This window comes from Meriones unguiculatus (genome assembly GCF_030254825.1).
Source record: "Meriones unguiculatus strain TT.TT164.6M chromosome 13 unlocalized genomic scaffold, Bangor_MerUng_6.1 Chr13_unordered_Scaffold_34, whole genome shotgun sequence".
Classification (NCBI taxonomy): domain Eukaryota; kingdom Metazoa; phylum Chordata; class Mammalia; order Rodentia; family Muridae; genus Meriones; species Meriones unguiculatus.
Window position 1 is genome coordinate 12,021,382 of NW_026843646.1, and position 12,803 is coordinate 12,034,184.

Here is a 12,803-nt window from a genome sequence, read left to right on the forward strand (position 1 = left end):
AAGATAGTACAAGTACAAAATTCAATTTGTATGAAGTCAAATAAATCCATGACACTGAATCATGGTTGTGAGGATTTAGTTTTAAATCTTAAATTGCTTTCTAAATTAAATCAATTAAAGATAGGGTTGACTGTTTCTATTGGAAAGCCCAAGAAACAGTGGAAATTAATAATGAGATCATGGGATCAATGGAACCGAACAGAGGACCCAGAAATAAACCCACACACTTATGGACACCTGATCTTTGACAAAGACGCCAAAACCATACAATGGAAAAAAGATAGCATCTTCAACAAATGGTGCTGGTCTAACTGGATGTCTACATGTAGAAAAATGAAAATAGATCCATACTTGTCACCCTGCACAAAACTGAAGTCCAAGTGGATCAAAGACCTCAACATAAAACCAGACACATTAAATCAGCTTGAAAAAAAAGTGGGAAATACCCTAGAACTCATTGGTACAGGGGAAAACTTCCTGAACAGAACACCAACAGCACAGGCTCTAAGAGCAACAACCAATAAATGGGACCTCATGAAACTGAAAATCTTCTGTAAAGCAAAGGACACCGTCATCAAAACAAAGCGACCACCTACAGATTGGGAAAGAATCTTCACCAACCCTTTATCTGACAGAGGACTCATATCCAGTATATATAAAGAACTAAAGAAGCTGAAAAGCAGCAAACCAAGTAATCCACTTAAAAAATGGGGAACAGAGCTAAACAGAGAATTCTCTGTAGAGGAATACCGAATGGCAGAGAAGCACTTAAAGAAATGCTCAACCTCATTAGCCATTAGGGAAATGCAAATCAAAACAACCCTGAGATTTCACCTTACACCCATGAGAATGGCCAAGATCAAAAACTCAAGTGACAACACATGCTGGAGAGGTTGTGGAGAAAGGGGAACCCTTCTCCACTGCTGGTGGGAATGTAAACTTGTACAACCACTCTGGAAATCAATCTGGCGCTTTCTCAGACAACTAGGAATAGCGCTTCCTCAAGATCCAGCCATACCACTACTGGGCATATATCCAAAAGAGGCTCAAGTACACAAAAAGGACATTTGCTCAACCATGTTTGTAGCAGCTTTATTTGTAATAGCCAGAAGCTGGAAACAACCCAGATGCCCCTCAACTGAAGAATGGATGCAGAAATTGTGGTACATCTACACAATGGAATATTACTCAGCAATGAAAAATAAGGAAATTATGAAATTTGCAGGTAAATGGTGGGATCTGGAAAGGATCATCCTGAGTGAGTTGTCTCAGAAGCAAAAAGACACACATGGTATATACTCACTCATATAGACATACAACATAGGACAAACCCACTAAAACCTGTGCATCTAAAGAAACTAGGCAAGAGAGAGGACCCTAACTAAAACGTCCAAACCCCATCCAGAAAGGCAAAGAGGATGGACATCAGAAGAAGAAGAAAACAGGAAACAACCTAGGAACCTACCACAGAGGGCCTCTGAAAACCTCTGCCCTTCGGACTATCAAAGCAGATGCTGAGCCTGATGGGCAACTGTTGAGCAGAGTGAACGGAATTTTAGGTAAGAACTGGGAAATAGTAAGAGCTGGAGAGGACAGGGTCTCCACAAGGAGAGCAACAGAACAAGAAAATTTGAACATAGGGAACTTCCCAGAGACTCATACTCCAACCAAGGACTATTCATGGAGATAACCTAGAACCCCTGCACAGATGTAGCCCAGGGCAGTTCAGAGTCCAATTGGGTTACATAGTAATGTGAAGAGGGACTGCCTCTGACATAATCTGATTGGCCTGCTCTTTGATCACCTCCCTCTGGGGGGGGAGCAGCCTTACCAGGCCACAGTAGAGGACAATACAGCCACTTTTGATGTGAACTGACAGACTAAGATCAGAAAGGAAAGGAGAACCTCCCCTATTAGTGGACTTGGGGAGTGGCATGCAAGCAGAGGGAGGAGGGAGGGTGGGATTGGGATGGGAGGAGGGAGGGGCTTATGGGGGGATGCAGAATGAATAAAGTGTAATTGATGAAAAATTTAAGAAAAAAGGGAAAAAAATAATTTAAGAACCTTAAATGACTTTCAAAATTGGAGGAAAACATGGAGTTAGTCAATTGGCATGGAGCACATCTCGCCCCTGGGGGCAATGGTCTCCTGAACCTACTCAGACCTCAGACACCACCACTGCTAGTTCTAGAACTGACACAGGATGTTCCAACGAGGGGTTAAGGCTTCTCATAATATTTCCTATAAGCCCACACCTGTTTGTCTATATCCCCCATTTTTATTCATTATTAGCCAGATAGAGCCAAGTAATTGTGGTAATCATACTTGCTTTTTTGCCCAATGCTGGAATGCTAGGAAAGTTAGGTATGCCCTGGTTACTCGCATGCCTCACTGGGTGCCTATGCCCATTGATGCCCCTCACGCTATGACTCTCTTCAGACAGAAAAGGGATCTTGGAACTACAGCCACCATTGTTACTACCATCTCATTGGCGGCTGTTGGAGCTACCACCAGGGCATTAGCCATGAGTCATACTGGGCAGACTGCTCAGACCCTGAATAATCATTTAGCCAATGTAGCTCATGCCTTAGTTGTACATAAAGGAATTAATGCTAAACTAAAAGGAAGCTTGATGGTGTTCAATCAGAGGATTGACCTCTTGCAGGAGCAAATTGATACCCTATGGCAAATCGCTCAACCTGGCTGTCAATGAAAGTATGCTGGACTTTGTGTCACTAGCATACAACATGAGAATTTTTCCTGCGCTGCAAATCTGTCTAAACAATTGTCGAGCTATATTTTAGGTAATTGGACTGGAGAATTCGATACTACGATGGAGCAGCTGAGAGTGGCCATTGTCACAGTAAATTCTACCGGAGTGGACGCAGGACTAGCCACAGGATTATCAACATGGATTGCTGCAGCCATGAATCATCTGAAGGAATGGGCGGGCATGGGAGCGTTAGCAGGCCTTCTGGTGTTGGTCTCCTTGGTTTGCCTGTGGTATATATGCAAGATTAGAGTCTCACAACAGTGTGATGCAGCCATGATCATTCAGGCCTTTACAGCCATTGAAGCAGGACATTCTCCCCAAGCATGGTTGGATACCATAAAAAGCTAAAATGATACGCTCAGGATGCGAGGCTAAGCACTGCACTCAGGGTCAGCAGCTTTTGACCCAGAGAAGAGCATGTCTGATTGCATGCGGGTTGATGCCCCAGGTTCCGCCTCTGAGAAAAAGGTATCGGAAGGGTATGATGCTCTTTGGGTGGATGACACCTAAATGAACATCAGTACAAAGTCCCAATTTATTTCTAATATCAGAGATCAGACCTCTACTCTTGCCTGATGCGTCTAAAACAAAAAGGGGGAACTGTAGAGAGCTGCGGAATGCTATGCCTTAAAGATGGAGCTGGTTTCCGCCTTCCACCTTCCCGATGGTGAGTGCTCTCTGTCACGAACAATTCCACATTTGGCTAAGGCTGAGGATCTGGCTTGCTTCCATGTATGTGGACCTATCTGCATTGCCCCCGTGGCACGCCTGGGTTGGCTACCCAGAGGCTATTTAAGCTGTGGGCTGGCTTTCCCCGGGGTCCGAGGATTGTTCAATGTTCCTGAATAAACTGCATTGAAAAAAAAAAATAATGAGATCATGGGTTGGCTCTGAAGCTCCCTGCTGTGTTTATTTTAATAAACTGTCTTATTTGCCTGGTGTGCAGCTGGGGTTGAGACCTCAGCAAAGTCACTTTTATGTTCGAAGCCACAAAAGGGGAATTGTCACTCACATGTAACAAGTGATTTTATTTTTAAAAAAGTCACATGCTTTAGACTGCTTTTTCTGGGGAAGGTGTCTAAAAAATTATCTGCTTCACTCTGAACATGTGAGGAAATTGAAATGGTGTCTATTATTTGCCTGACTGCACAAGATTTAATTAGTCTTCCTGAAGAAGGAAAAGTGTGCTTCTAGAATTAGAGGAATCCACCTGAGGTTTGGGAAGGATGTAAGCAGAGGCCGCACAATTGTGTGTAACTCAGGGACAGGTCAGCTATGTACCGGGTCCATCTGCTCTTTGCATAGCCTGAGCTCCTGTTGAAGCTAGAAATAACTTTCTGTGCTTGACATTTAGATGAACATTCAGGGGGTGAAATCATGCTTTGTCTTCAGCTCTGCAACACATTTACATTGGGTTCTTTGTAGGTCAACTTAGGGGAAAGTTGCTCTTGTGTTTGCCTGCTGCTGGTGGAGCTGTGGGACATGGTTGGGTTTGCCAAAAGAAGCAAATGCTTATCAGCTCCTCCGCCAAGGTTTCAGTTAACAGCCTTCTGTGCAGCCCCACCCCCACTTCCGTTAAAGTTCAACCATTTGGATTTTGAGTGTGGCACAGCCAGGCTGTGATTGATGCCATCAGACCCTGAAACTGCTTTCCAGGAGGTGGCCAGGAGAAGGAAGCGCTGCTGAGCCCAGCACAGCACCCTGCATGCTGGGCTGACCCGAGAGATGCCAGCACAGAAGGCAGGCTCCTGAGGTTTACCTTTTATGGGATCAGGCTGCCTTGAGTCTGAGCCACTCTGGGCCTTCTGTGGAGACCTTTCTCTTTTAAGAGCATTAAATCTAAATATCTCCCTGTTGAACTCTATTGGCTCTTAAGGACCTTGTGTAAAGGGTGATTGACTTTTATGGCTTCTCCAAGGATGACTGAGTCTATTTATTGCCAGTGAGCATCCGTTATCTCATTGGCTCTAGATGACTAGGCTACTTAAGTGGTCCTTGTAAATAGTCATGATCTGTTGCTCTAGCTCTCTTAGGTCAGACTTGGAGATGACAGACCATAATTAGCTTTTCTTCCTAGCTATCATTGACCCTCAGTGAATGACATGCAAATTAGCAAGCCAGTCATGTGGGAAATATCCACCGGAACATTGTCTTCTCTTCTACTAGGCAGACCTATAGATGGAGTCTGGAGTGATGGTGGATTACATCAGGGAGATCTTTGTGAAATGCAGGGCCAGAATTAGGGACAACCACTAATTCAGCAGAGTGAGCATTTTGTTTGCTGATACAAAACTGCATTCTGGCCTAGATCATCCCATTGGCAGCAATAGAACAAGTCAAGTGTGCCTAGAAAAGGATGCCTCCTTCCTGACCATCACATCAGTGGTCACGTTGCTACTGTAATCTTTAAGACACCAGCACGTATCTCTCACCCCATCTCACCCCTGCCTTCTGTGGTTGCAGGGCACAGAGCTTGCATATTTGTGTTGCTGCAGCCTCAGGAAACTTAAGATATTTGAAAACATTTGCTGCTTAAGTGAATGTTAAATAAAATTTCTCTGTCATTTAGGGACTCTCCAAGGTAGCATTTTCTGTTACTGTGACTGTTATGGACAGAATATTTCTACCCTGGAAGTTTGGAAGATGCATCCTGCCTACCATAGTCTTCATTACTCAGGCATTTGCATCTTCAGTGGATCTCACCCCCCTGCCCCCAGGCTTCTTTAGATTCTGTGAGGCCCCTGCTCAAATCTAGAGTATCTGTGGCTTATGTTTCACTAGTTTCCTCCAGGCTGAGGACTTTGTTCTGCGGGACCTCTGCTCACACCTCTCTTGTACTCGACCACTGTATGATGGTCATTGCTGAGCACTGGTTGCATTCTCCTCGAATTGTTAGCTTCTGTCTCTTTCTAAGATCCTACACCATTTAATGCATTGTGTGCTTCACTGTGTGCTTCCATGGATACTTATAGACTGAATAAATGAATGAAAAGAATGAATGAGTGAAATGAATGTATATATTTAAAAGTATCTTTTCTTTATTTTTATAATATATAACATGATATTACAGGGTATATAAAGAGCAAAGTAGGGAAATTAAACTATGTATTATACAGTTATTCTTTCCCTTCCTGTGCGCACGCACCTATGCCTGTGTCTGTGTACAAAGCCGCTAAAATTTATTGTACACCATGCCTGTAATTCCAGCTCTAGAGAGCCTTCATCAGGAGGATCACCACAAGTTTAATACTAGCCTGGGCTAAAGAGGGAGCTTCAAGTTTCAGGTGACCTTGAGCTGCCAAGGGGACCCTGTCTCAAAGACAAACAGATGGGAAAACATTTCTTTAACACAAATCCAATGTCTCTCAGAGTACCCACACATTAGATCTCTAGACGTACAGTGAGACAGAGTACCTTTAGTATTTGTTTTCGGGTTTTGGCTAGAAAGGTGGGAGCTAGTGGCACAGCTGGCAAAGTTGTTGTAATTAGCACATCATTGAAACTTGTCAAATGTCCTTAGACACCCCTGATGGGCATAAGGAGGAGCTCACAGGTAAAAGGATGTGTGAAGAGGTGAAGCACTGACAATTAGATGCCTGGTGGTGTAAATTACTAAAAGTCTACAGGGTATCAAACAGATCAGCCCGGTACCTAGGAAGAACTCTGTGGCCTTCATTTTCCTTCAGGGCAACTCTAGGCACTTTCACAGAGGCACAAAGGTTTTGACATCCATCAAAAGCCCACTTTTGATGGGATAACACTTTTGAAACTTTGTGTTACACATAATAATATATGTCCCGGTCCACCCCTGTCCCTGCTACCCTTCCTCCTAGTTCTTGTCAGTGTTCTTTGCTCATTCCAATAAAAATCGCTATTACATAGTGTCTATATTAGTTTGTGTCACAATGACCAGAGCACCTGTTAGAAACAGCTTAGTGGAAGAAAGGTGTTTTGTTTTTCTTTCTTTTCCCAGAGTTTCAGAAGGTCCCAGTGCATTGTGGGTGGGAGGCATCATGGTAGGAGTGTGTGGCAGAGGCTGTTCAGATCAAGGTGGACCAGAAGGCAGAGAGCATGCCAAGAGCCAGGGGCTGGCTATATAACATAGGACCCAGAGACAGAGTTCCCAGCCAGGCCACTTCCTAAAGCTTTCATAGCCTCTAACAGTACTCATCTCTAGGGGAATTGTAGATGCAAACTATGAAAATGCCATCTTTTGGCTGTGACCCACCATTATGTAGAACAGGGTCATTTTTAGCTCATTTACACTCATCCTCTGTCTTTACCAATCCTTTACAGTGAAACTTGTTTTTTATTCTGTTAATCAAATAGAACTCTCAAAAACTGATTAGAGTTTCTGTCCTGTTGGCATCATGTCATTTCTATTGTATATTTTTTGTTTGTTTGTTTGTTTGTTTTTTAGCTTGAAGGTTTTAAAAGTTTTTCTATTGCATTTCCTGATGCCACATGTTATAAGATGAGGATTTAGTTTGTTCAGAATCTTGCTATAATTCCGAGGTTGCACTGGTCCTCATGATCCTCCTGACTCAGCTCCCTGACTGCTGGATTACAGGTGTGTGCCACCACTTCCTGTTAACAGGAGGAGGTTTATGCTGTTATTTAATCCCTCCTGTTTCGTTTCTTGCCTTTGCCAGCTCCTCTTCTTCACTAACGTGGAGTAGGTTAGCATTTAGATTTTCTTTTTCAGGGAGAGGGCTTGCAGGCACTTTAATGGGACCATTGAACATGGCAAGTATTGAGTGACATGTATGAGGCCCCTTAGCTGGTTAATGCTACCAGAGGCTGAAGTCGGGGCTTTTGCCTTGCAATCTAGTGGGATTCCTGTAAATTCAGTTATCTAATGCTTAGTGAGTTCTTTTCTAGGCATTGTATTAGGTGCCAGGTCATATTAAATAATAAGAAATTATTCCAGACAGACCTCACGCTCCACAGTCAAGGAAGGAAGTTTTACAAAACATAACTGGGTTTCAATGCTATTCTATTAAAAAAGAATAGTTATCTCATTATTATTATTTTTTATCCTGCAGGTCAGAGGTTAGGGAAAGTTATAACTAGAAGTGTCAACTTCTTAGATTAATTGACTAATTTAGTATGTGGCTGTGCCTGAGTGTATGTATGTGTGCCACGTGCATCCAGGAGCATAGAGAAGCCAGAAGATGGTGTCAGATCCCCTGGAACTGGAGTTACAACAGTTGTGCACCACCGTGTGGGTCCTGGAAATCAAACCCTAGTCCTCTGCAAGAGTAGCAAGTGCTCTTAACTGCTGACACATTTCTGTAGCCCCAGAAGTGGCGATTTTAATATACCAAGAAAATAACATAGTTAACTCATTTATAGTGATGTTCTTTCTAGACAGTCATTTAAATTGTCTATTTCAAGTTCAAATATCAAAGCAAATTGTTTAGAAGTTTACAGCCATATAATGTTTTGTGCATCTGGCAGGATTCTATGGGAGAGTATTGAACAGTTATCAGTTGTCCTTATAGGTTTGTGTAGGATTTTCACTTCACATGCCTGCCTGCCTCCCTCTTTGAAGGTCCTCTGCATGGCAGTTTGTGAACTTTCTTCTTTTGCTGCCTCCTTCAGCTTTTCATCACAGTGAATTGCTTGAGTACAGATTTCTCCTCCCAGAAGGGCGTGAAAGGACTTCCTTTGATGATTCAGATTGACACATACAGTTACAATAACCGCAGCAATAAACCCGTCCACAGAGTGTACCGCCAGATCAAGGTCTTCTGTGACAAGGTGAGTAAAGACAAATTTGTCAGAAAGGTTCTGTTATGGCTAGATGTTCTTTTTAATGACATTTCTCCCTTGTCGCTGTTCTCGGCCAACCACAGAGACATGGCAGTCTTTTATTCTCAAGTCCTGTTAGATATTTAGGGAGTCACCAATCCATCCACTGTACTTTGTCTTGGCTCTTGCTTTTTTCAGTATTTTTACCATTAATTTAATGACTGGCATTGCCCTGGGGCTTAGTTCTTTCAGGCTGATAAAACAAAATACCTGAGGCTAGGTGGTGTGAGCAATAGAAATGTACTCTCTACGGAAACCTCAGCGCTATGAGTTCTGTCCCTGTGAGCGACTTCCTGGCTGCCGGTAGGCATGTTCTTTCCTTGTGCTCACATGGAAGAAAAAGAGAAGAGCTCTCCTGTGTCTTTTCACGGGACACTGTCACATCAGGGATCAGCCTCATCACCTCACCAGCGTTAAGGGCTTCGCTTCAGCACATGGCGGGTGAAGTGTGGGAACCTTCAGTTTGTAGCATACTGTGCTTTGGTCCGAGTGTGCAGCTGAGATGACAGATCTGGAATATCCGCTGGGTGTAGACACTACTGTAGAACACACATTGCAATCTTGGCCATTTGTTGAGTTGCATGGGGCCTCACCTAGAACTTTCAGGACTAGAAACCTTGCCTACAAAATAAGTTCATCATTTTTACACAGCACACAGTGCTTTCGTCTCCATGATTGCTACTATAAACTTTAACAGAATAGTTAGAATAAGAAAGCTTCAACCCTGAAGGTCAGGTACAAGAGATGGTCACAGGTGTGAGCACGTGTCCTGATCATTTGACAGCCTGTGTGAGGTCAGCCTCTGTGAGGGCAAGTAACGGAGCCTAAGGCACTCATTGGAAAGCACCAAGGGGCCTTCTGAGGACAGGGTGTGAGGTGGGCTGGGGGAAAAAATTCTAAAGACCCTAGCTGGCTGGTGTGTGCAAAGGGACTGACATTGCTATGTTGTTTTTCATGAGAAGTTACAATGTAAAGCCCTGATCTAGGGGGAAAACCCTGTTCTGGGCAAAACTGGTAAGAGTAAAATCAGCTGCTGGAATGGGCAAACAGGTGGCCAGGAAAGAAAAGCACAAAAGAAAATTAAGATAGGAAGGGACACTCTCCTGGTTAGTTTTTGCCACACAGCTGGAGAGTTTTCTCGTAAGAGAAGGGCCACCGAGAAAATTCCTCTAGCAGATTGGCATGTGTGTAAGTCTATGGAGCATTTTCTTGATTGATGGGTGATGTGGAAGGGCTTAGCTTACTAAGGGCTTAGCTTGCTAGCCCTGGGCAGGAGATCCTGGGTATATAAGAAAGCAAACTGAGCAAATCTTGAAGAGCAAGCCAGTACGAGACATTTCTTCATGGTCTCTGATTCTGTTCCTGCCTCCAGGTTCCTGCCTTGAGTTTTTCTCCCTCAGTGATGGCCTGCACCTGTAAGAAGAAGTAAGCCCTTTGCTCTCCAGGTTGCTTTTGCCGTGGTCTTTATTGTAACAATAGAAAGCACACAGAAATATCTTTATTTTCTCCTGATATAGTATTACTGTTGAAATTTTTGATGATAAAAATATCCCTATTCACTTCTAATTATTTATTTTCCTTTAATTAAATGCCCAAAGAATAGTTTTCATCTTTTCAAAGTCTATACTCTGTATTTATATACAGAGTAGGCCATCTTATAAAACAAAAGACTAGGGGCTGGCTCAGTCCTAAAGAACACTTGCTGCTCTTGAAAAGGACTCAGATTCAGTTTCCAGTAACTGACAGCTTTACAGCCATTGGCAACTCCAGTTCCAAGGGATCTGGTACCCTCTTCTGGCCTCTGTGGGCACCAGGCACTCATGTGGTGCATGTACACACATGCAAACAAAACACTCCCCAAAATAAAATGAATACACCTTAAAGCAACAATAACAGTGCGCTTCTTTGTATTACTGTGTGAACATTTAAGAAGAGGGATTGTAGGTTACAAGCCTCAGGGGAGAACTGTCCTGGCTTCTCATGTTGCCCAACGTGACTCAGAAAATAGCCCCCCCCAAAAAAAACTGCATTTCATTAAAAACAAGATTAAGGTCAGACCAACTTCCTTATGAACAGTGAATGAACATCATGAAGCTACTACCACCCAGCAGATGAAAAATAGCCCAATATCTCAAAGTGAGCCAATGAATCTCGCTAACAGGAAGCTTGAAAACCATGTATATGAAGAATAGACCTATGCTTGAGCTCAGGCAAGAACTTGCAATAGAAGCAGAAGTATTCCATAATGTACGAGAAGCAGCTAGCAGCTAGGCCAGTGACAGGTCATAAGGAGGTGCAGGTGGGAAAACAGCGCAGAATAGAAGGAAATTATGAAAGAGAGGAGTGAACATACCACAGACAAGAGCTAGAGATGGCCGAATATTTGTAGAACAGTGGTCATTGAGAAGAACAAACCAAGAAAAAAAAAAACAACAAACTCCCAAGCAACAGAATACAACAAATGCAAAAATGGTACATCAGAACCATGGGAGAGTGTTTATACCGTGCTGGGGGAACTGGCTCAGGAAAACAATATGAAGCAACAGCTATCAGATGGGCAGAGTGGCACACACCTTTTAACCCAGCACTAGGGAGGCAGAGGCAGGTGTGTGTCTGTAAGTTTGACCAGCCGTGTCTATGTAGTGTGTTCCAAGACAGCCAGTGAGACTCTGTCTCAGGGGGTTAAAAAAAGAAAGCATAGCTATCAGACTTTGAAAAGATGAAAACTATTCTTTGGGCATTTAATTAAAGGAAAATACATAATTAGAAGTGAATAGGGATATTTTTATCATCAAAAATTTCAACAGTAATACTATATCAGGAGAAAATAGTTATCTGAATAGAATAAAGTAAACCAAGGACTTTTTTTCGACCCAATTAACTCCAATGTAAAGAATATAGAAAAACAGAAACTTCAAATAAAACCTAAACGACAATATAACATCCCAATTCTGGTGAATATTGCTTCTCCGTAAATCTAGTAGAGAATAAACTCTAGACATGGAATGTGAAAGCACAGGTGATATGCTGATGGAGGGCACACAGTTATCTGTAAATTGGTGAGTGATGGGGGAGAGTGCAGACATGTAGCCATCAGTGTGGCCATAGGATGACTACTGAAAAGCTCAATAAACTGCAGGGAAATGGCTCAGTGGATAAGAGTACTTTTCATGTAAGCACAAGGCCCTAAATTTGAATCCTTACCACTAGTATAAAAATCTGGGTGTATTGCATGTTCCTGTAACATTGGGATTGTTTCTGAGGCATGTGGGTGTCCAGCCACTCACTGTAGCTTAAATGGCAAACTTTACGTTCAATGAGAGACCTGTCTCAAGGCAATAAGTCAGGGCATAATAGAGGAGGACATTCCAAATGCTTCTCTGGCCTCAGAACACACTGAAGGACACTTGCACACAACACACATACATACAAGTGAGGTAACAAAGACGGTGTAATCTCACTGGCTGCTTATAGGTATGCACTGGTGACTACTTCAGATTAGATGATGGAGAAGAGAAATGAAAAGAGGCCCGTAGCTAATTCCATGCTACCCTTCATTCTTAAAGCTACACCAGTCTGTTTTAAATTGCCTGTTATAGCAATGAAATAGCACAGGGAGGAATGCGTCCCTGTGAGCCGAGAGAAGTGACAGCAGAGAGGAAATGGTTAAGAGAAGATAATAAAAGCCACTGGAATTGCACTGTAGGCACAGCTGTATAGCCCTTATAGAACCGAGGGACAGTTAGGTAGCCTCCAGAGCCCAGAGGCCATTTGACGCAACACTCAGTGAGTACATACACATGGGTCAAAGGCACTTGGCTGGACTCACGCAGCAGAGGAGCTGGGTCCAGACATAGATCTGTCTCAGTTCAGACTCCTTGAATCAATAACTAACTTTATACACTGAATGTGAGAGTGACTACTGATCATTCAAAAAACCCAAAACTAAACAAACACACACACAAAACCCCAAACTTGTAGGGAGGAGAGTATTGCACTGTGGCTGTGAGCCTATGTCCTAGAGGAAAAGAGGCTTTAAGGGATAAAATGGGCTCATTATACCAGTTGTTTGCCAATTGAAAAAAAAAAACAAACCTATTTTCATTCAGTTATTTTTCCTTTCAGTGAGAAAGGATGAGAAGGGGAATGTGTACGTTCCCTACCTGCCCCAAAGCTTTGTTGTTGAAGTCACATGGCGGGGCCTTAGGCTAGGAAA

The 12,803-nt window shown here is 43.0% G+C and overlaps 1 pseudogene; it reads left to right on the forward strand.

Moving 5' to 3' along the window:
* LOC132650922 (grainyhead-like protein 2 homolog) overlaps nt 1-12,803 on the forward strand; it is a 59,538-nt pseudogene that overhangs the window by 19,200 nt on the left and 27,535 nt on the right.